The sequence below is a fragment of the Vicugna pacos genome, chromosome 35 (assembly GCF_048564905.1).
Source record: "Vicugna pacos chromosome 35, VicPac4, whole genome shotgun sequence".
NCBI lineage: Eukaryota > Metazoa > Chordata > Mammalia > Artiodactyla > Camelidae > Vicugna > Vicugna pacos.
Genome location: NC_133021.1, coordinates 17,112,516 through 17,136,486, shown reverse-complemented (window position 1 = coordinate 17,136,486; position 23,971 = coordinate 17,112,516). Strand labels below are relative to the sequence as shown.

General features: G+C 41.0%; 1 protein-coding gene across 9 annotated transcripts in view; it reads left to right on the top strand.

Annotated features, from left to right (window-relative positions):
• Positions 1 to 23,971, top strand: part of ZEB1 (zinc finger E-box binding homeobox 1) — a 167,393-nt gene that overhangs the window by 27,245 nt on the left and 116,177 nt on the right. The window contains exon 2 of one of the 9 annotated variants that reach the window (XM_072955353.1): positions 18,861 to 19,022. The exons of 6 other annotated variants lie outside the window; for them this stretch is intronic. The gene's annotated coding sequence lies outside the window, so the exon portion shown is untranslated. Of the gene's footprint in view, positions 1 to 18,860; positions 19,023 to 21,923; positions 21,992 to 23,971 lie in introns of those variants that run through there. 2 more of the 9 variants (XM_072955351.1, XM_072955354.1) reach the window with 2 other exon arrangements.

The following is a 23,971-nucleotide window of genomic DNA, read 5'->3' as shown; positions in this document are numbered from 1 at the left end:
CTCCCTCCTCCAGTAATTTTGATATGGGAGAACATAGAAAATCAAAACAGTTCATGATTTGTCTAGGTAATAAGATATGACTAGAAGAAAGATGTTTTCTACTAGAGGAACTTGTTTTGATTTAACAGTTTGGGGAAGGGGGAAGGCAGCTGGAGAGGTGGTTAAGCCCAGATTACCACTAGTACACTAAATATCCCAGTCCATAGGTATTTCCCTAAAGCGCTCGTGTTTTCAGCACTTTTGTTGACTAGCCTTCCTTACAGGGCTCTGAAGTCGCTTCGTTTATCCGTAACCTCGTTTAGCTGAAGCATGCACTGTGATGGGTGAAAACCGATTTGGGGGTGTGTGTGTGATACAGCGTGATAAACTCTATTACAGCTGTCTAAAAGAGACGTGAATTTCATTTTTCAAAACTGTTTTAGTGACGAGAAGGTAACCAGGAACCTAAACTTAATTCCTTTTCTCTGAGTTTGTCACCTTCTTCAGCTGCCGAGTTCTGTGGTGAACAGAGCCTGGTCGCTGTAAGTTGTCAGCTGTGCTGAAGGACCTTCCGGAAGCCTTGCTGTTTCCCGCAGAGGTGCGAGGGCAGAACGGCCCGGGCCTCAGGCCTCTCCGGGGGAGAAGCCCTGGTGACGGCCGTGTGTCTCGTCTGGATGGAGCAGCTGGGGGACCAGCAGCCGCAGGAGGAGGGTTTCGGGGGGGGGGGCTGTCGTTCCGGGAGCCGTCATGCTGAGAGGGACTCCGCTGCCCTGGGTCTGAAGTGGGGTTTGGAAATGCTGGGAGAACCTGGAAAGCGTTGCTGGACAGACTAACAGGAAAAGGGGAGAACATTACCTTTCACTATCACTTTTAAAAAGGATTTGAAAAAGGTTGAGAGGAATGGAATATAGATTTCCAAATTGGAAAGGGACTTGGCGGAATCCGGCTGATTTGGTCATTTTATAGATGGGGAGGGAGAACCTCAAAGAGTTCTGTGATTTGGTGTGTAGATCGTAGGAGCTGGTTTGAAGTGGAAGCTACAGCTTCCCTGCTGGGTTTGATTGGTTCACTGTGAGCTATCATTGTCAGAATGTCAGGAGGTGGGAGGGACCACGGGACAGAAGACCCCCTAGTGACCTTGGCAGATGGTCCCCTGTGCCTCACACACCGTTTCAGGAGAAAAGCTCTGCTCGCTGACGTGCGGGGAAGACTGACCTTCGCACAAACAGGGATTGTGGGACGTTTCCTGCTAACCTGAGTGTTTCAGCAGCATCAGGGCTGTTTCTAGAGAGTGTAAGGGTTGTTGATACAGGAAACAGACCCAGGATGGAGGTAGAATGATAGGAGGTTAGTACTTAAAATCTCAAAGGAACAATACCTTTCTGTGATGTTTTAACAGCTGCCCTTAATAATTTATCTCAAATTAGATGGGTTCAGGAGTAACAATGTTTCTTTTGGCAAAAAGTAAATGTATAAATAGAACTTTTGTATATTCTTTTTGAGGTGGATAAGGCATTTGAATGTTCTTATCTATTATATCTGAATAAGTCAAGAATAACTAAATAAAATGAAATAACTAAAATAGAAAAAAAATCCTGTTAGAAAATATATGTATATATATTTTTACTTTTAGTCTGGTTATTCTTTATTACGTAAAAGGCGCTTCATAAATCTTGTCAACTCACACCTGAATTCTATTTCTGTCTTTCAGCTATAACCACACATGTTTAATGATATCAATTATCAGGTCTTCTTTCACTATAAATTACAGAATAAATAAGTGTGTTATCAGACCTTTGGGTCTTAAATCATGCGAGTATCCTTTGCACATTTTCCTGCACTGCCTGTTTGATCGTAGGAGCACGAAACGTTTCCCACCTCACATGGCACTTCTGCTCGTTCAGCCCTTTCCTTGGAGTTAAGATTAGACAAGGCTTACAGATTTTTAAGAGTGTGAGTTTTGAAAGGCTTCTGACCACTGAGGATTGTTTGAAGCTTTGGTAAGTGAGATTTAGTGCTTTAAAAGAGGACTTTAAAAATTCTCAAAACACTTGGAAGGTATTTATTCCAGTTCTAAGTAAAATGCAGTTTAGCTTTAGATTAAGGAAGGTCTTGAGGTTTTATTTGGGGTTTAGGAAACTCGTTTTATTTCCACTCTAAAGTGGTTATCAGAGCAGGTTTTTTATTCCCTATAAAGTGCTAGCAAAAGAAAATGAACTGTGTAATGCCAATTTTAAGAATTACAGCGAATGCATTTCTTGGAGGAAGATTGTGCACTCTCTCCCCCATAGCATCTCCTTAATAAAATATGCTGCTTCTCCTATTTCTGTCAGTCTTAACGTAATAGAATCTCACTCAATAAAGAGCTAAGAATTCATTTGATAGACAACATTTGTTTTACATACATCATGAGTTTTTTAACTTGCCCCCTCCACACGCACCACCACCACTTAACATAGAAAAGTGCCTTTTATAAAGTTTAGAAAACTTTTCAAATTGCTCTGTCATAGTTCTCTTAGTGGCTATACCATTTTTTCTTGTTATTGGACGTATGCTATTTAAAATTTTTTTTCTTATTGTAAGTACCTGACATGAATATTTGCATATAAAGCATGTCTAATAATTTACCCTAGGATAGAGTCCCAAGAGCGGAATTATTGGGCAGACCCTTTAAGCTTTGTAATACATGTTGCTCATGTTCTTTCCAAAAGGCTATATCAGTTTATAGTCTCCAGTGTGACTTGTGGGGTCCTTTCGGGGGCTTGGTGAGAGCACGTGGCAGAGAGCACCACATGGCGTGGGGAAGCACGGTTCCTAGTCTCTGCCACCCCACGTGCTAACTGTAGCTCTCCGTGTTTATCACGTAACACGTGTGTGCCTCAGTTTCCTCACCATAAACTTGGATGAATCATAAGTACTCTCCCAGCTCTTAATTCTTATTCTATAAAAAAAATGGATTTGAACAAGTAGGATCAGTGCTGACTTCTCACCAGCGGATTTGTCTGGAAGGAAAGCAGACTCAGGGAGAATGAGATGTACCCAGAGCAGGGAGGATGCTGAGGCCAGAGGAACAGGACGCCTGGTTTACTCTTCAGATGATTTATCTAAAGAAGAGTAGAGTCCAGTCAAATTATAGCCGATAGACAACTTCACTTGAGACATAGGGACTTTCAAATAATTTTAAGCAGAGAAAGTATAAGGAGAGACGTGTATGTAGCTTTTCAAAAGAAGTTGTGTTTTAATGTAGGTTATGGGTTATAAAATGAATCAGTCCAAGCCAAAAAAATAATTTATTAAAGATTCAAATATTCATACAAAAGGCAAAATATTTTCAAATTTTTGAGTCAGTTATTCTGTCATGAGAAAGGGGGCAAAAACTGTGTATCATCTCAAATACGTAGCAAAGGGGCACCTCGGCACAGAGTAAACCTGGTAACTTCTCTTCTCAGGAAGCAAGCACCTTAACCCTGCCTTTATTTGAAGAAGACTTAATCTCTATTAATAATTTAGTCAACCGAACTTCATTAATGGTTGTGAGAGAAACCTGACCATGGCCTGGCTGTGCTCATCCGGGACTGGGACTCCCTTCCAGAGACTTCTGTAAAATAAATCTCTATGGCACTGCCACCAGGCATTTAATTATTAAACAGACACAAGTATGGTAATAATGTAAAGATTGATATATGAGCATTTTTGTAATTAGCTTTCTAAATTAAGAATAACAAAACATTTCTTAAATCCTGCAATGAAGGATGTTAGCTGATTTATTGGTCCATTTTAAAATCGACACTTCTGGTCTGATTTTAAAAATTGATAAATTACGAAATGTAAATTATTGTACAAAAATAAGATGTACCGTGTTAAAAAATGTTTTCAAGTAGGAAAAAAAACTCAAAAGTTTGCTGAATGATGGTAGTTTTTAAAAGTCTGTTAGTCTTTGAGTTCACTCTTTGGAGTTCCCCAGATAGATGGTTAGAGTGAGAACTAGTGAGTTCATTGCTTGACTGAATAAATAATTGATAGGGCACAAAAGCGGCTTTCTCTTCCTCCCCAGTTCCTTTCTCCCCCATTATTCACTTTCTCTCTTTTAAAAGGCTCCTTTGCAGCCAGGGAGTAACTGTGTATGAATGTGCGAGGGCCCAGGCCTACTGCAGCCTCGGCGTCAGCTGAGTAACCGGGGTCACGAAGGAAAGGAGGGACTCCTCCAGTGTGGGTCCCCCCGTAGCTGCTGAAAAGACGCGGGGTGGTTCTGCGTCGCCAGACCTCACCCTGCGGTAAGGCCGCCGTAGGGGTTTTCTTTAGCAAAATATACTCTTCTTTTTGGATGTAGTATCTCTGTGTCTTTCACAGTGTCTGCCTCAAGACAGAATTGAATTTTAAAACTGAGTCAATCACTGGATTTCTTCTAGCTTTTCAGAAACCTTTCCGCTATGACATGGTCAGAGTTAATCTGGTAAAACATCAGCATTTAAAAAAATTTTTACATAGCCTATTAGAATTTATTTTCTAAGAATTATGGCGATGGTATTAAATATTCATGTGAAGTCCCACTTTTCTACCTCTCAGCACAGCACCAGAGTAGGAATTGCTCCAGATCATTTGCTCTCTGCTGTTAAGTCATAAGAGACTCAGCATTTCCCTGGATCAAAGCCGTGTCCATCCAGCCCAGTGATCGCTCAGACAGTGCTGCCACTGGGGGTGCTGGTCATCCTTCGTAAACCAACTGCCGCCTTATTTTTTTGGAATAAGTTAGTAACTGGATATCTTAAGAGAGTATTTTAAAATATTTCTTGAAACTTGTGTATGTTTGGCACATTTCATGATATGAGAATGCTTTTTTTTCCGCATTTATGTAACAGAAATTTGAAGTAAGATAATACTGTAATCCAGACTTCATCACCTGAAAGTATTTATTACTCGATATCTTGCTGCTTCACTTGTGTACTCGTGCTTCACCAGGGTAATGCTTACCCTTGAGTATGTTTTTAAATAAGATAAAGCTGTGTTTAGTATAATTCAGTGTCATATATTTTATTGTATGCTGCTCTTCAGATGACAATCATGTGTAATATACAGACCAGTGCGTCTGATCGAGGCGCCGCTCTGGATAACCAGCCTTTGCCCTGTGCCCTGTTTGCCTTTCATTTCTGAACTTCAAGTGACGCCTTCTTATTCACTTAAGACTTAGTGATTCAGTCAATACTCACTTTATTCATAGTCATTGTGATATTATGACACATTGTGATTTTGAGTGCTGAACCGTGTTGTTCTTTTTGGATCTAAATTGAGTGTAATTTTTAGTCATTCTCAAAACTTAGGCTTTACTCTGGGTTTTCACAGTTCTATTTCAGTAGTCACGGAAACCGAGTATGTCTGGTTTTTACTGGCCTTCTTAGTCTGACACTGGTATTGTTGACCTGCGTTTCTAAGCAGGACAGTGAGTGTTTCACTTATCAGTGGCCACAGGACTGCCCTAAGGTTTGGTGGCTTCAGACAGCAGTCATGCTCTGTTTCTCATCATTTGGAGAGCTGGCTGGGTGAGTCTGCGTCCTGCGGCCCAGGTTTGGGCTGCGGGCTGTGGCTGGGCGGCCCTGGGCCCCGGGCTTCCCTTCCGTGCGCTTCTCTGTGAACTTACCTGGGCTTCCTCATGGCATGTTAGCTGGACTCCAAGAAGGGACACTCCAGAAGGGAGAGGCAGAAGCCACAGCTCTTCGAGGCCCAGATTCTGGAGACACCCAGAGTCACTTCTGTCTGTTCTATTGGTCACAGACCAAGCACCTGGGGTCAGGTAGGGGTGGGCAGGCATGTGACACTACCTGATGAGGGGGCTTACACTGTGGAAGGGCACGTGGTGGGGTGTGTTGTCGCAGCGTCATTAAACTACCGCAGGGGGTTGAACTGTTTGCTTAGTGTAGGTGTTTGTGGTTGCCACAAGTCACCAGGCACGTGAGGGTGTGTGCTGGCTTTATGGGAGGGCCACCTAGGTGCTCCGGGCCGCTGTTTCCTCAGCTGTGCCGTGGTGATGTCAGCCCTGCGGGATGGCTTGACGGTTGAGTGACATGACTGCTGGGAAGAACACGGCATAGTCCCCTGCTGTCCCTTTCCCAGGTCCCGCGTGTCTGATTAACATACACATTTGTCATGATAGAACTTAAAAATGTGTTTTTACTGACAAATGATAATTCACCTGAAGTCTTACTAGTCTTATCAAGGCACTGTGATAGATCTAATCCGAATAAAGTTTATGATAGTCGGGTAATTTATCTGTCTTCTAATTCAAGCATTTCCCTGGTGCAGAAAGTCTTTGTCAGCTGTCCTCTCCGGGCTGTTCCATGCCGTGAGCTGCTGGTGGCGGGGATGCTGAAACCAGCTGGCTGGCGGGTTTATTTGCCATAGGTCTCCGCTCCATCCTGCCTTCCCTCATGCAGAGAAGCCTGGAGACTTTCCTAAGTGGTCTTTTTAGGTCAACCTCCAGAATTTGTTTATGATCTAATTTACAAGTCCCTTGCCACAGGGGTTACCAAAGTGAATCAGAGAAGGAAGTCTGAAGAGAGAGGTAGTTTTCCCGTGGTTGTTGATGAGGAGGGCATGGATGGAGGATGCTGTTTGTCTGGCAAGCATGGTCCTTGATGCTGTGTGAGTCAGCCCTTGTTTGTTCTAGTCTGGGTAGTCACCAGCGCCACCATCCTGTCACACTTTCAACACTGAGTTTTGGTCACCAGGTAAGCGAGTCCTAGAAAATCAGTGCTACTTATAAGAAAGTAAGTGAAAGCACATGTCATACTTTGCTCTTGAAGATCAGATTGAAGAGGATATTGATGTGGCTTTAAATAATATGTACAAAGACAAAACCAAATAAAGTATTACATTAAACACAGCAGACAGCTGGAGGAATGGAGGGAGAAGTACAGAAGACCTTCTGGAATTAAAGAGTCGAACAGATGATAGTGTTCTGGGTTATGTGGGAGGTGCCAGAGTGAGAACGGGGCATAGGAAGTGGACTGAGTTTTGTCAGGTGAATTTGTTGAGAGTGAGAGAGAACGTTTCATTTCCTCTAAAAAAAAATCAGTGACATTGGAATTTTGTTCATCTTATTTTTAAGCATGGTCTTTATAAGTGATTTTTGGGAGACGCTTTTAAGTTGTATGGACGGCCCTACTTTTGTCCACAGCATACAGTGGGGACGAGTAACATTACCTATTTGGGTAGCACTTAATTTACAAAGCGTGTTCGTGCATATTACTAAGTTTTCTCGATTCTAAGAGATTTCAATTGTAAGACATGCCCTTTGATTTAATAACTTTTTTCTCTCCTTTTGGAAAAATCAAACGCATTTTTTGGAGGAGGGAGGAGTACTCTCTTGAAGGGTAACTGTGGCTTACTCGTGCTCGTTGGGCAAGCTGCCCTTGACCTCCAGCACCTCAGCCCTGAGAGCATGATTCTGAGCACATCCAGGAATTACTTTGGCCTGGTTTCCATTTCCTATTTAGTTAGGCCTGCAGCTTTGTTTTTTTACTAGTTACTTTACACATCACTGGAAGTTAAGTCACTTCTCTTAAATGTCATCTGGGAGAGTTTGACAGGCAGGTATTTGGTACCTGCTCAGAATTATCACTTAGTAAATCTTAACTCAGCATGAATTAGGCACGTGTCACAGGCAGCTCTGCATATATAATAACTTTTTATTTCAATACTGCATTATAGTGATCTTTATAAAGACATTTCGAGAGGTAGTTAGGGACTTAACATAATTAAATTAAAACTCAACTGTATATGGTTCTGTTAATGCAGGCAATTGAGGTGACAGATAAAAGGTGTATTCTTACTCATGTCCAAGTGCACCATGGATAGGCAGTGACAAGCTGTTATGTGATGTGTGATGACTGGCAAGGTTCTTGTGAGATCTACTGTAAGACTCCTCTTGATTTGAAAACTGTTAAAGTGAAAAAATACACATTTTAGAGTTTAGAAAACAGACTATATCTTTTCTCCTAATAACTACACAGGAAGACAGAGCAGGGCTGGACACTGTTCTTACTAAGGTAAAGAATCTGAGTAATTGAGACTTAAAAGTCACGCACTAAGTGGTAGGTCTGGGACTGTAACCCGGCTCTTCAAGACTTCAGGTGTGCGCACTGTCTGCTGCTCTGTGCTGCCTTCTTGTCTGTAATTTAGTTATGGATTCCCTTCAGTTTAATGAGATTCACTTATTCAACAGGTGTTTACTAAATGCTGTTATTGTATGCCAGGCATTACAGTAAATAATACTGTACGACAATAAACAAGAAGTTATGATCTGTGTCCTCACGAAACCAACAACTTCAGAAAAAACTGAAGCTGAAATAACTACAACTAAGATGAACACCGAGGGAGAAGCAAGTGAAAAGGTGCAGGAGGTTGTGTGACAGGGAGACCTCGCCTGGCTCGGCCTGGCGGGGCAGTGCTGGCGGTCACGGGAGGGAGGGACAGGGGTCATCACTGTGAGGCTGAGGTTTTGGGGATCAGCATGGTCAGAGGGCCCTGCAGGCAGCAGAAGCAGCAGCTGCAGGCACGGAAGGAAGCACTGGAAGGGCCCCGCTGCGGCCGAGCGCTGTGGAGAAGGGGAGACAGAGGTGGGGAGGAGTTCAGGAGGCGGACGCTGCGGCCTTACTCAGGGTGTCGGGCAGTCACGGGAGAGCTGTGAGCTGAGGTGTGACACGGAGCTGAGTTAGCGTCAGGAGGAGCCTGCTGGAGGAAGCTGCTTCCATGGACCTGGTCGCAGAGAAGGGGACTGGTGTCAAGTGTGGGAGGCAGACACAGCCCACAGTATCCTCTCCCAAATCCTCTAAGTAACCTGTACTTGACGTTAGGAAGTGACTGTGGTATAGAATATAACTTAGAAAGCATTGTTCCTTAAAAAGCGGTTTGTGAAGTGAGCTGATTTCCATTATTGTTAGATCCCATTAAATAGTATATGGAGAACTTGGTTTGAAAAGAGAATTTTACGCCTTAATCTGTATGGTAAAGCATGTAAGTAACTTCGTACATACATGGTGTGCACCTGTATAGTGCGTGTTATTTTGTTCACACTTGTGCTTATTAATCAATAACGGATTTGAAAGGTGGCTGAATATTTATGATTTTATTATTTTTGGTTGATTGGTTGAAACTTAGATGAAGAATTTGAACCTTTTTGTTTCAAATAGCATTTTATTAAGAAACATTTTTTTCCTTTGTAATGATAAGAATTTATTGTTGGATCATTGGCTTGAGAAATGGGCTCCTAGTTAAATTAGAAGATTCGGGAGAAAAAAGTTTCAGGAGCGTACTTCCCTGAACGCCTTGTGAACTGCTTTGTTTCTTACCCAGCAGTATTTTTTGTGTACTTATGGCTGCGATTAGTCTGTTGTATACAGGGTATCACAGTCAAGGACCTGTGCGAGCTTTGACATGGGCAGTCAGACAGCTGGGGAAATAAGATGATGGAGCCTGGGGTTCTAGAGGGTTTTCGCTCATCTCAGTGGGAGAGGTCCAGCTGATACTCTGTTCCTCCTGTTCGTGGCCGTGTGAGTGCGCAGCTGACTGTTGCCAGATTTTTCAAATTTTCTAAAGTGTCCTGAAATACAGATTTGAATGTAAATTAGTTGGTAACTAATTCAAATATTTTTTTAAAACTCTGACTCTAACTACAGGACAAAATATGCCCGGAGAATATATTTGGCCCTCAGGCCTCTGTTTTACAGCCTCTGCTTTATAGATGTCTTCAATCCCAATATGAAGGTGGAAGATCAGAACTATTTCTAGGTAAAGTAAATGTCAAAAGAAGGAAGGAAAGAAAGAAGAAAAGGAAAGAGGAAATGAGGTATTTTTTTTATAAGAAGTACAGAACTATCTAGGTTGTGTTTTTAGTTTAAACCGAGTTCAAAGAGAGTCGCTGTCCCCAGAGTTACTTGCATGTGCTTCAGAGCCTGCGTCTGGTGACTTCAGCTAACTGAACGTGCACGACTGGGAACCGGGGAGGGGTGGGCACGCGGGGCTGCCGGTGCGCTGTGGGTGGGAAGCTGGTGGTTCCCAAACAGTTCCCAGGGGAGGACAGCAGAGACGAGAGACAGCTGACATCCGAGAGAAGTCAGACAATAAAAAAAACAGCAATCTGAGTGAATCATGGACCCTTGAAGCATCACTGTGTTAAGAGCATGTTCTGACTTTTATGTTAATGAAAGAAGAAGAGGTCAAATTGTGTTGTACATTCTGATGTTTTCAATACGCCCCTCTCAGTAACACATACGATACACAATCATTGCAGGCAATTAAGAAAATGTAGAAAAGTAATATGTAGCACTTTTCTTCAAAAGCTAGGAGTAGGTAAAATAAATTTTGTGATTTCCTTAAAGTATTTAAATAGAGCTTGACACTTAGTTTCCTAATAGCCAGTTCATTTCCAAATTAGTCGAATTTTGGCTTAAATAAAAAAGAGTATTAATTAGCTCAGGTGAGAAGAGGCACCAGCAGTGAGACGTACATGGATTAGTGAAGCCAGCGGCTCAGCGATTCCTTCGAGGACTCGTTTGTCCTCTCTACGCCCTGCACCCAGTATCGCGTTCTCCGAACTCTGTGATCCCAGCGGCTCCCGATCACCTTCAGGATTATGAGTTTCTTTTCAGATCTAGGGAGAAGAATCAGCTGTTCTTAGCTTTCTCAATGAGCAATGTCGCTTTCCATTCCCTGCTGCCCCCGCCCCCGGTTTGCTTCTCCTTGGTCTAAATTGGTCTAACTCTCACACAGGCAAACTAACCCTTTGCAGGAGGAATGGGTTTACTGTACTGGATTAGGCTGTGGTGGTCCAGCCTGGTGCATCAGGGTCGGCCACCTTCTCCTGAGCCCCGACTATGGGGGGACTTGGGGTGGAAGTCAGTACCCTCAGCCCTGTCCACTGCGAGTGTGTTAAGCATCACCGTGCCCGGTCCAGCCCAGGGAGGATGGGTGAGCCCCTGGAGAAGTCACTGTCTCCCGTGTTCCAGCACCTCGTTAGCAAAACTAATTTTAGAGCCACTGATTGAAGATTTTCTTTTTCCAAAAATTCTCTTGCCACTTAATAGACGCCTCTCTGTAGAAAAAATTATTATGTGGGTCATAAACAGAGCAAAGTTAGTTAGTGAAATACAGTTCTTTAAATAAGCTTTAGTTTTTTTAAAAAATGTATATTCTCCTGCTTTCAAAGGATTTTTGTACCATAATCTCTAGGAGATGGTATTATCCTCATTATCTGATTATAAAAGTGAATTATAATTTATGGGATTACTTATGAAGCCCAAGTAAATACTTATTTTTGAAGTTTTAAAAGTCTTTCTGCAGAGAATGCTAATTCTGTATCTTAAATACCTATCATTTTGACTAAAATATTTAACCAGCTGACTGTGTATTTCATTTCTTTCAATTTTCAGATTTTTAAGTATTAGCCAAATATGTTAGTATCTGGGTCACACAGTCATTACAAACAAATCTAGGCCAGAATGGTGTATGCTTCTTGGCTGCCCGCTTAGGTCTCTGTGTGACCATGCTCTGACTTTTCATTATTTGGTTCCCTTTCAGCTAAGCTTTGCTGGCTTATTTTTGCACAGTTTTATGTCAGTTCTTTGTATGGAACTGGTCTTCCTGTGAATTTCCCCCTAAATCAAGGTAACGGAGCAAATAAATGACAGTTCTTGGCTGTAGTGCCTTAGAAGTGCTGCTGTACAAAGGGTCACACAGTTAAACTACCTACTGCAGTGCTAATTATTGGGTGAGATCTTGTTTAAAATGCTAGAAAACCTGTGTTTTGGCACAAGAGCTGTTGCATTTCTCAGAGGCCCAACCTGTATGCAGTTTGGCATCAAGAACCTCAGAACTGCCAAAGACCTGCGGTGACTCTTGAGTGTAAACTTGTCCCACCTTGTCACACTGGATGGCGCCATGTTTTGTTCGGGTAAACTGGGTCATCCGAGTGTGATGGTGCAGAGATTCGGGAAGGGAGCGCGGAGGAGGAAACTGGAGCGACAGCAGTTTCCCCTTCACCCTGGAAGTCCTGCAGGCTGCTCGCTTCTGAAGCATGTGTTTAACTTTGAAAGGGATGCAGTTTACTGGCAGCTTATGTTAATGCAGGGCACATAGTTTCTTGTTCTTAAAATTAAGAACCTTATACCTTTTGGAATTTTTAATATTGTTTTCTCTGCTGAATTTATAATGCTTGATTTCACACTACTGTGTCCTATTATGAAAGTATGAAATGAGAGCATTCATGCCTCTTGAAAGTTTCTAGATAAGTTAAAAATTTCTTCATCTAGCATCAGTGGACATCCGGTTAGCAAGCGTTCCAGATGTTAAATGCTTGCCTTCTTTGATTGCTAGAACATTCTTACTGTAAAATATCTGAAAAGCTACGTGTATATTAATGATTCTGGGTTGTTAGTGAGTATTTGTTAATATAGGGTCTTCAGGGGTTATTGTGGTTTGTCTGTTGTGGGGCCATGTGTCTTCGAATAAACAGTTCACCATAGCCATCCTCTTTTTGAGTTTTGTAATTAGTGTTTCTGTTTCTCAAGGGATGATGGCAATTCATGTGGCTACTAGCATGCAGAGAGGTTATCAGTGAGTAAAGGAAGAAGGAGGTTCTTAATGGGACCGAAGAGCACTTCCACAAGGACGGTACTGGGATTCTGTCTCCTTGTATCTGGCCCGTGTCCCGCCCTGCCCAGAGCCTCCCCCCATGGCCTTGGCTTTGTGTTTTTTTGTTTTTAAAGTGTAGTACTTGGCCATGTTCCAGAGAGTTATTGTGAAAAGGATGAGCTTAGATTTCGGAGCAGACACGCAGTGATGGGGTCCCAGCTGGACCATTTAACAGCTCTGGGGTCTTGAGCATGTTCCCAGCTGTGACATGGGCTTGCTACCTCTCTCTCTCAGGGCCGAGGGAGGGTCTCAGATCCAGTGCAGGAGAGAGTTTAACACGTCCAGTTCTCTTTCCTTATGTTTTAAGACAAGTGACCCATTTGCTTTGCAAATGACATTTGCTTTTTTGGCATGATACTGTAAGAATTCATGAGTTAATACCCCTAAAGTATGGTAGCTTTTAAGATGTCTTTAACTATTCACAAATAAGTGGTATATGACAAAATATTGTTGGTTTTTGTTGAGAATGTGGAATGTGGAATTATTTTGCAAACTGAAAATACAAATTCAGATGCAAAAAAACCTTTTAATAAAATTTGAAAAGCGTCTTTTTTAGCCAGTAAAACTAATCATGTTGAAATATTTCATTAATATCTTCAAAGAGTTCATAAGCTGAAGAGTGCTTTTTTTTTTTTACTGCGAAGGTAAATGTTAACCCAGTGGCCGTGTATAGAATGTGAACCTCCCGAGTTTATTTATTGAGATTTGTTCACAAGCACTTGATATGTTTGTTTGTATTGAATGAATACTGCAGCTCAGTCCTCGACCCGTTAGTCTAAGACACCCCCCCCAGGCCCACTTTTGTTCAGCTGTCTCCCAGCTCCTCCATCCTGAACTGACAGGGCAGAATACAGAGCTGCCCTAGAACCAGACTTAAAACTTCAATCATCTTTGACACCTGTTCCTCATGCCGATCAATGAATTAAAGTAATCTTCTGGATTCCTGTCTCTGTCCCTTTTTCAAAACCGGGGCTAGACTGTCATAACAGACCCCACTGTGCATGCTGTTGCCGAAACAGTCTCTTTGCCTTGCTAAGTCGGTTTCTGAGCAGAGAGCGTGATGTGACCGTCTTCCCGGGATGCAGGGGAGGAACTTGGCAGTATATACGCCTTCCTGCGACGCCTGGAGCACCCGCGTTCCTGCCTGCTGCACATAATACTGATGATGTGAGGTGCAGTTTATCTCTACCTGTAAAAGTCATATCATAAGATCTAGCAAAGATCTTTTCTCTGAAGCCTTCCCTATCAACCCGAATTAAAACCCCTTCTCCGAGCCCCCAGCACGCACCACCTATGAGCTGGAACAGGACTTCTGTGATACTTGGAGGGAGATGAGAGGCGACTTTCCCGACGAGGTCCCGAGGAGGTTTCCGATCCCGCGCTCCTGTGCCGCGAGGGGCGTGCGCGCATGTTCCATCGCTGCTCCGCTCCCGAGGAGTTCTGTGAAATTGCTTGCTACTGTGAACCCAGGAAGGCGTGAAGTGTTTCAGCTTCTCTAACTGTTCTTTGAGGCCGGAGCGCCTGTCTGCATTCCTGTTACTCCGTGGAGTAGTCGGCTTGTTGGAAAATAACTATTGGCTTTGGGGATGGTCGTGCGGATTTTAGAGAAGGAAGCACAGCCACTACTGGGCTTCTAAAGCTGAAGCTTTTTCTGTTTATTTTGCTTCTTGGTGCCGTAATCGTGAGGTCGTATTGGTACAAGCAGTGTTTTGTATGTTTATTTGCTTTCTCTTTTAATATAGTATTGTCAAGCTCTGGTGTGATGCTGAATTAGACTCTCTGGGAGTGGGGCCTAGGACTCTGCATTCTTACTAAGACTCCTCTGAGGTGCTTCTGGAGGTGGTGGCGCTGGTGACAATGACTGTGGCAGCTCCCAAGGCTGCTGTGTGTCTGGCGCACCCCTCCAGGCAGGGGACAACCATGAACGTACCCAATATTCGCAGCAAGTCTGTGAGCTGAGATGCTCCTGTTATCCAGTTGGAGAAACTGAGGTGGAGACAAATCAAATAACTCTCCCCCCAAATAACCTTCTTATAAACCAGGTAGAAATTTATGAAAAGGGTGAGTCATATTTCCTTGATTGATTTAAAAAATCCTATTGCTGTGAATAATGTGAAAGATGTGAGTAAGCTGTTTTCTTCGTATGTATATTGGCGTATCCATATCGATAGGCTAAATCCACACGGAAAACTTCCACAGTGGGGCCTAAGTGTGGGTATCCTACATTGCTTTTAGGCAGCCAGTCACAACTCTGGGTGAAAAAGTAGACACACACATACAAATTTAGCATATTGAGGAAGACTTTAAAATATTATGTGTTCTGATAAACTCACGTAATTTTAAGAAGACTGCTCTTTACTAAAAATATATATGTAATATACATACATACATGTATATGTATACACATACATATATATTGTATATGCAAATATATACACATATAATATATTGAGATGTTACTGTGTGACCAAATGGGATATAAGTAAAACTCCCAAAGTAAAAAATTTTGCTTTAATAGCGTAAGATAAACCTTGATTTTATATGCTAAAATATCTTACTCTGTTTTCAACGATAAATGCTAAGGGTATTTTACGCTCTTTGGCTTATGGACTTGGGTCAGGGGAATGAGTCGTGGTGATGGTAGGTGCAGGTAGTTTAGTGTTGCTGCCTGTTCAGGAGTTTTGGTGAATGATTTTAGATGTTGCCTAATGAGTGCTCTGACTTTTGAGACAGTTGAACTGAAAAAAAGCATGTTGTGTTTTACTAGAAACATCTTATGAATTACAACCAAGTAGAGGACTCTAAATTGAGTTAGTAGCGCACTTTTTTACTTCAAACTAAATCTAAGCTGTTTTGGCTATTTCTTTCCATATTTCCCACTTACAGTTTTTCTGAACATCTCTTACTGCCTATTTATATGTAGTTGGGATGAGTTATATCAAGCAGTCAAGTTAAGACTTAATTTGAAGTGCTGTCCATGTGGCGTGCTTAAATTGTGAGACAATCCTGGCTAGGGTGCCAGGAGGTAAAAGAAAAAGCAGGTGTGATGCCATGGAAAATTCTAGGAAATTATCTTTTTTAATAGAAACTTTTGATGAAGTTTTATACATTCCTCAAACTCATGTTCTGAGTCCGTAATACTTGAATGTAAGACTGAACGTCTGCCTTAAAGCCTATAAGAAGGGAGTATCAGGTTTAAGTTAATCATATTCTTTTCTTTCCCTAACTTTATGAATTGATTCTTTGCATTTTGAGGGGTGGGTAATGATCTATATGTTTGAGATTTAGTACAGAGATTAGAAGGTTTAAATCTTCCTAATAAAATTTTCTTTCTTTCAAAAGCATAACTGTTTCTCTCCTTGATTATGGTAAAAGAAGCATTTTTTCCTGAGGAGTCTTGATTTTGCTGCTGACTGGCTACGTGACTTTGGACAAATAACATCAAATATTACTGGGCCTGTTTCTTCATTTATGAAATGAGGGGCAACATTACATTTTAAAGCTGTTGAACGAGTAGAACATACCAGAGGTTACATACAAGCATGTGAGCGCAGCAGCGCGTCAGCTCTGCTGGGTGGGAGGCAAGTTTGCTGTGTCACGTGCAGTGTTGATGGTGTTATCACACCAAAAGGGTTATTTTGTGCTTTTCTGGTTTGTGATTCTGCTAATCTGATAGTAACTTTTCAAAATTATGTCCCTTGTATTAAAAACTAAATTACTGCCATGGTGATTAGAATCATTAGGATGAGTGACATGAACAAATTCAGAATTGCTTCTCATATTTTTTTAATTGAAGTACCATCAGTTACAATATGTCAGTTTCTGGTGTACAGTGCAATGTCCCAGTTGTGCATATACATATGTATATTCATTTTCATGTTCTTTTTCATTTAAGGTTATTACAAGATACTGAACATGGTTCCCTGTGCTATACAGAAGAAACCTTTTAAAATCTATTTTTATATATAGTGGCTAACATTTGTAAATCTCACTCTCAAATTTATCCCTTCCCACCCCCTTTCCCCAGTAACCATAAGACTTTTTACTATGTCTGTGAGTCTGATTCTGTTTTGTAGATGAGTTCATAGTGTCCTATTTTTTCTTTCTCTCTTTTTTTCTCTTTCTTTCCCTTTCTTTCCTTCCTTTCTTTCCTTCCTTTCTTTCTTCCCTTTCTTTCCTTTCTTTCTTTTCCACATATGAGTGATACCATATGGTATTTTTCTTCCTCTGTCTGGCTTACTTCACCTAGAAGATGATCTCCAGGTTCATCCATGTTGCTGCAAGTGGCATTATTTTATTCTTTTTTATGGATGAGTAGTATTCCATTGTTTAAATATACCACAGCTTCTTTATCCAGTCATCTGTCGATGGACATTTAGGTCGTTTCCATGTCTTGGCTCTTGTATATAGTGCTGCTATGAACATTGGGGTGCATGTCTTTTCCAGAACTGCTTCTCTTATATTGAATGCTTGATTTTTTAAGTATCTCCATGTTCTGTAATTTCATTTGACTGCAGAATTTATCTTTGATCTTCTTCCAGAGTGAGGACATGAATGCTTCCATGGTCATATTCTGTGTCTTATGAAGCTTGCTTTGTGGGCTTCAGCAGGCTAGGTAAGAATCAAGTGGTTGTGTATTTTCTGCTTTAAGAATGCTTCTTGATAGAATGTCTTCTCAGATCAGCCGCACACATGACAAGTCTGCTCAGACAGCTGAAGCTGCCAATGGGCTTGTCTAGCTGTTTATATGTCTTCATGAGCCACCTTCTCCTCCCGCCGCCCCCTCGTTCACGCTTACAAAGCTCCCTGAGAAAGGAGTCTGACCTTTCCTTTGTGTCTCACAGTACCCAGGAAAGGACTCTCTTCATCTCTGAATAGTTTATAAGTGTTATTGAGGATTTTGGATTAAAATTACCACATAGAATGGAATAAGCCTGTTTCTGGGACATCAAACTGTTTGGGTCAGTGTGATTAACCCAAGACATAGTGGTTTTTCTAAGCTCTAGGTTTTGTCCTGTAGTCAGTGTCTCTTGACTTAACCATAAATTGATTATTCACCTTATATTGGCTTTTATGTAATGTCTTGGGACCAGATGCTAACAGGGGGGAAAAAAGTCTGTCCGAGTGCAGGTTGAATAGATGCACATGGGCGCAGACAGGTGTCCTTGTGTGTATGTGAGGGGGAGGGGCGCTTAGAATGTGAGAACTGGGGTACACATTACGTTTGCATCCTGACCTGAGTCCTACATAACTACCTCGTTACACGCACTTTGTCTTGGACCTGTTATAGTCGGCTTTCAGAAACAATTGTTAATCAGTGGTAAACATGATACCTCAGAAGATCAGACATGTCTGTTCTTTCTTTCATGTTTTCATTTTAGCTTTACTCTGTTGTATATTTGCTGAAGACTTAAATTACCAGGGATAAATATATTATTGAAATGTGCCAACTTATAGCTGGGCAGACATGATATTGAGGCTCTGAGATACATCTTAACATCTGGGAACAATTTAACATGCCTCATATTTGAGAAGTATCAAAGCAGACTGTAAAATGTAATCAGAAAGCCTGATGGTTGACAGTCATATGTAACTGACAGGCTCTGCAAAGATCAGCTGTGATCACTCAGAGCACAGGAGCCCGAACTGTGCAAAAAGAGGCCGAGTTGTTTGTGTGTGGTCATCAGAAAGTGGTAGAATGCAGTTTTCCATTTTGTCTTCTCGGTACAAAGAATCATGCTTGCAGGCAGGGTGTGTCTCTTCTGTGTAACCTTTACCTTCTTGGCATCTGCACAACTCCAAGTAGTTGATGATTTAATAAATACTGTATGAATATAAATGATATTATCAAAGTGTTTCCAAATATTCCAACTAGTTTTAAGGTAGAGTCAGTGTTTGACAGAATTTAAATTTGTGACTCTGCAATTTATAGGCACATCATTGTATAAATACCATCTTTATCTTGTGTTAACTTGGGGCAGAGTGATTGAGGGTGCTTTTTTGGAAGCAGTTGAAGTTTACTTTAAACTGTTCTCTGAAGATACTTTTTTTCACCCTGGCATTTCTCCTTAAACATGTTTAAGACTGCTCAAAAGAAGGTGAAACAAACTCAACTCACTTAGGTCTCCAGTTTAGAGTCGTTGCTCATTATCAGTTGGTGGGTGTGGAAACAACTTAATAAAGTTTGGGTAATTTAGTTTCAGTTTAAATTCTCAACTGGCAGTTGGCCGAAAACTCCCATGGGAAGACGCGAGCATCCAAGAGTCATTTTGTGATTTGGCTGCTGTCTGCTCGGCAGAGGAAGGCCCTGCCCTGTCAAGAAGGCTTCGGAGGGACTAACTATGGAAGGAAAATCCATGGTAAGAGTTTCCATTTAACTTGTGTGTGTGTGTAGGTGCATGTGTGTGTGAAGCCTACCAACCCATTGTATTTGAATTAAAATTTTAGAGCTGTTAATATCTAGGACGTAATTAATGCCAAATGTTTGAATTTATGTGTCTATGGCTTACATTTATAGTAAAATAAATGCAAAGGATAGTTTTATAGATAAGAGAATTTATATGCTTAATGTTGATAGGAAAATAGTACTAAGAGTGAAAAATCAGTTACACAGTTCCCGTCTAGTTTAACAAATTCAGTTTTTGGTAGTTCTACTTAATTACTTCTAAAAATGGCATATTATAAATGTCGCTAGATTGGGGGTGGAGAAGAGGAAGTTTGACCGCGAAGGGAGCACACATGTGACAGAACTGAGGAAGTGAGTGAATGAATGAATTAAAGTTGATACCAAAATGAATTTATCTGTTAGTTTCATAGCCATTTCTTACTTACAGTGTCATAAATTTTGCAATAAAGTAGTCTGTTGATTCCTCTTGTTTTTTACTTTCATTGTAAAATGATAGTGGAAAGAAAAGTGTAGTATCAAATAATGAAATAAATTTAGTTCAACATTAGGCCTTTAAAAATGTATCATTATTACTGCACCTCTGTGAAAGATACTAAATTTTCAAGATAAGATGTTTATATAACAAAAAAAGTAGAGTAGCCATTCATAATATATAGCAGTATCAAGTTTTACTGATAAATCAGACATCTCTTCCCTGCCTTACACACTTTTGCACTGAGGAAAGAATTCAAATTTGGCATATTAATATTTTTATTCTCATTGTGTTTGGTTCCTGAGTATCCCTTTTCGTGGACACCTGTGTCCTGTCAGATCTATGTCTAGTTCTGTTAACTTGGGACAGGAGTGGAATTAGTAGCTTACAAAGGTCGAAATCTCAAATCCTGGTTTATCAGAGCTTACTCTGGTGCGTCTGTGGACACAGTCGCTTCGTGCTGGCTGGATAATGGGTGATGAAGGTCAGATACTAACACTAGATTGTGGTCCTGCTGCCAAACTTGTAACTTTTGAGACCAACACAGTTTGAGCAATTGGTTTTTTTGCAATTAGGGATGTCCGGATGATATGAGTGGGATGTGACCGTGCTCTCAGCCGCTCTCTGGAGTTTAATAACAGACATGCAGGACGAGCACCTGTGACAGGCGGCAAGCTCAGTGCCCGTCACCATGCACACAGTCAGACGTTGATAGTGAACCAGCACCTGTCCTTTAGCCCATCTGTGCAGTGATTCAGATTCTTACAGACTGCTCTGTGCCGTCCGTTCAGCGAGGTGAGAGCAAAATAGAGCAGCTAAAAACACTTCCTACCTGCTCTTGAACTCCCAGTGCAGACGGTGAACAGTGCAGATAAACTGACACAGACAGATGTCTGGCTGCCGCCAGAGCCGGTCCTGGAATGGGGGGACTACGCGGCCCGGGCTGCAGGCGGGGCTGGGGGCTCACATGTGCCGTTATTGAGCTGAACTGGTGACGTGTTTTTTTAACTTGTAAAATTTAGAACTTCTTAAATGAGTATCTTCTAATTGAAACTTGCAGGAGGACTGAATTCTAACCGTGGGGAGAGACGTTTTTATGCTGCTGTTCTGTTTTCTTAGATTCCATAAGAATCTGCAACAGAGCCTTGTCACGTAGTGGTTGTAGGTGAGAATTTCATTTTCAGGAGAGAATTTTTATAGGCTCCTTTAACATTTTGAGACTGAATGCAGTGAATGAAGACCCCGCTCTCTTCAGCCGAATTTAAGTTTATGAAAGGATGTCAGCCGTAAAATAACAGCTGTCATCTCCTTAGCAAGTGTCCCATTCTAGTATCCAGCCAGTACAGGGATTATCTGTCAGCCGTTGAAATCACTGAGTTGTTACACGCAGACATTTTTTAGTGATAGTATGATTTCCTTAATCAATTTTTAGTCCTTTCTGAAAGGAATTTCTTTTGAAAGAAAAAATGTAAAATTTGTTTTTTTAAATAATTTATCCCAAAACATACACATTTATTAAGTTTTTAAAAATAAAATGGTAGAGCTTTTGGTTGCCTGACTGTTTATACTTTTTCTTACGACACAGAGAATCTTGTCTAGGTTGGAAAGACACTAGCGATGTTTGAAAAATGATGAAGTTAGTTGTTTTCACATGTGAGATCTGTCAACATTCACAAAAAATTCTCATTGAAGACTAGCTTTTCTTTATTCAGCCTGTAGTACAAATTGAATCAGAGCATACAATCTAGTATTAACCAAAACTTTAAAAAGCTTACTTTTATAACAGAAAAGATCTTCCCCTAATTTACTGCCAAAATAGGTAAGCTATTTAAAGTATCAAATAAATGTCTTTTTCAGATGGAAAAAATTAAGTCCATTGTTAACTTTTTTCTCAAAATTATTGTGTTGAATTCAGTCTCTGCAGTGACTTCTAAATTTAATTTTTCCTGATGTACTCAAAAGAAAGTCACCAGCCTTTCAAGTATTTTGATCTGAAGATCTCAGCTCAGCCGTGCATGCAGTGTACTCGCTCAGCTCGGGGAGAGATGTTCTTCCCATCCCTCTGGGGCAGAGTGATCCTTGCTGACTTAACATGCCCTGCAGTGTCCATGACATTACATTTCTTTGACGGTTCTTTTTGGTTCTGTGATTGTCCACGTGGTCAGATGGGGAATTGGGCATTTAGCCTCACAAAGATATTTAAAACACACAGATTCGTAAACATCGCAGATGGAAGGCAATACATAGCATTTCTTTTACTGAAATGAATGAAAAATGACCCGTTTCTAAGCAAAGGTCTACTAATAGTCATCAATTTTTAACTATGTAACTTCAGTGTAGTAAATCAGTATCTGACTGATATGTTGTAATACAGTGCCTTCTGTTTTGGGTCTACTGTTGTCAGAAGAAATGGTGATAACCAGTGGTGTGGAATTGGACATTTGAGAAAGGTAAATTTTAATAAAAGTTACTGTTTATGTTATGGGAAGGAAAATACCATTCTCAGCTCAGTAGAAGGAAGAACCTTTAAATGTGGAAAGTAAAATGGAGTACGTTCCAAGGTCCATTCTGCTAAGAATCTAATTTTTGCTGCTAAAAATCACAGCGATTATTTGAAAGAAAATTGTGACACATCTTAAACATCAATGTATTAATAATGATATAAATATATAAAAATTTTATATGAAATAAGTGTTACCAGCAGTATTAGGCTGCTACTACTAGGGATCTTTACTGAGGACACGTAAGAGATAAAAGAGCAGATCCCACTCACTTGTTCTGTACATTCTTACTGACAACCTGCTATATGTCAGGCGTGCCCTGGGCATTGGGAGGGGAGAGTCATGACTAAGACTGATGTGACCCCCAGGTCTTAGACTGTCAGGGGAGGGGGACATCAAGCAAGTAATCACAGTGAAGTTGTGATGTTAAAAAACAAAGCAGTCCTTTCCTAAGGATGCCTTGAGGGTTGATCTGGAGTGTGCTAACCACTTCATCAGTTTACTTCCCTCATGAGATGAGGCTGTTCATTTTGACATAAAAAACTGGACAAAAACTCTTTGCTCTTAGAAACTAGTAGGGACTAAAATAGCCTTGGGTTTTGTAGCGCTTATTTAAAACAAGAAACTGCTATGGAAAGATGTTCAAGTCTATGAGGTACCAAGAAATGTGAATATGAGCAGAGCAAACTCACAATGCCTGTCATGCAGATTATACAATATACAGATCGTTTAATAAAATTACATGAAGCAGCTGGACATTTAAAGCTGCCTAGCTGTAGTGGTTACAAGGGTTGGCTCTAGAATCAGACTGGTTGGGGGTAAGTATTAGCTGTGGCACTTCCAAGCTGTGCAGTCTTAGGAAACTTGTCTAACTCCTCTGTGCTTCAGTTTCCTCATCTGTGAAATGGAGGTAATAAAAGAGTACATACCTTAAAGGAAATTATTTGATGCAAGTAAAATGTCTACAGTAGCCTCTAAGGAGCTGCGTCCAGTACCTGTGTTACACTGCAGAGAGCTGCTGCCTTCACCGCTGCCAAATGGGAGGTCAATGACACTGCCACCCCAGCGTGGGCCCTCTGAAGCAGCAAGGCGGCCGTCCCTCAGAGGCCTCCCTAGATTGCATCTCCAGGCCCCAGTTTATCTCAGCATTTAACCCAAAACTCATCTGTCCCAGGCGTCATGGAACTGATCCTTCTTGTCTAAGAAAAGTAGCAAAGATCTGCCCCGGAAGATAAGCCCAGACCAAATCAGACTAAGTTCGGGAAGGAGGTGACCATGTGGATATTGAACATCCTTTTCCCTGCAGAACCCTCAACACAGGATTCCTTCCTATTATAGGTCTACATTGTATTTGTAGTATTTATAAACTTAATCATGTGTAGCCCTACTTGCTACTTATCTTATTACAAAACAAATTGCTTCCTGTCTTAAGACATATGTTAACTACTTCCATACATAATATATGAAAATATTGTTAAATTTGCAAAAATATATTTTATGCAGACTTTTGCTATTATCTTTTAGTTTGATATCCTTGCAAAATGTTTTTAAGAGTTAATGATTTTTGCCAAATAATTCTTGTTAGACAGCAATTTCAGGGTAAAATTTAGTTCAACATTTTCTTTGAGCTGCGAGCCTGTGGCTTAAGTTTATGTATCTGTACAGACAATTTTGTACTTGTGAATTAATTCAATTTGATTATCATAATAAGGGCAAGTACTTTGTTTTCAGATGAAATATTTTAATTAGATCCAGAATAGTTATTTCATAAGCTAGTGCCTTTGTTTTTGTTTACCATACAGACATATTTCTTTCATTGTAAGACTAAGTAAGGGGATACTTGTATCAATACTACAAGCGTGGTTTCCCATGACCACAGTTAGAGTAGAATTAATCAACACGTGTCTGTTGAAGACTTACTGAGCTACC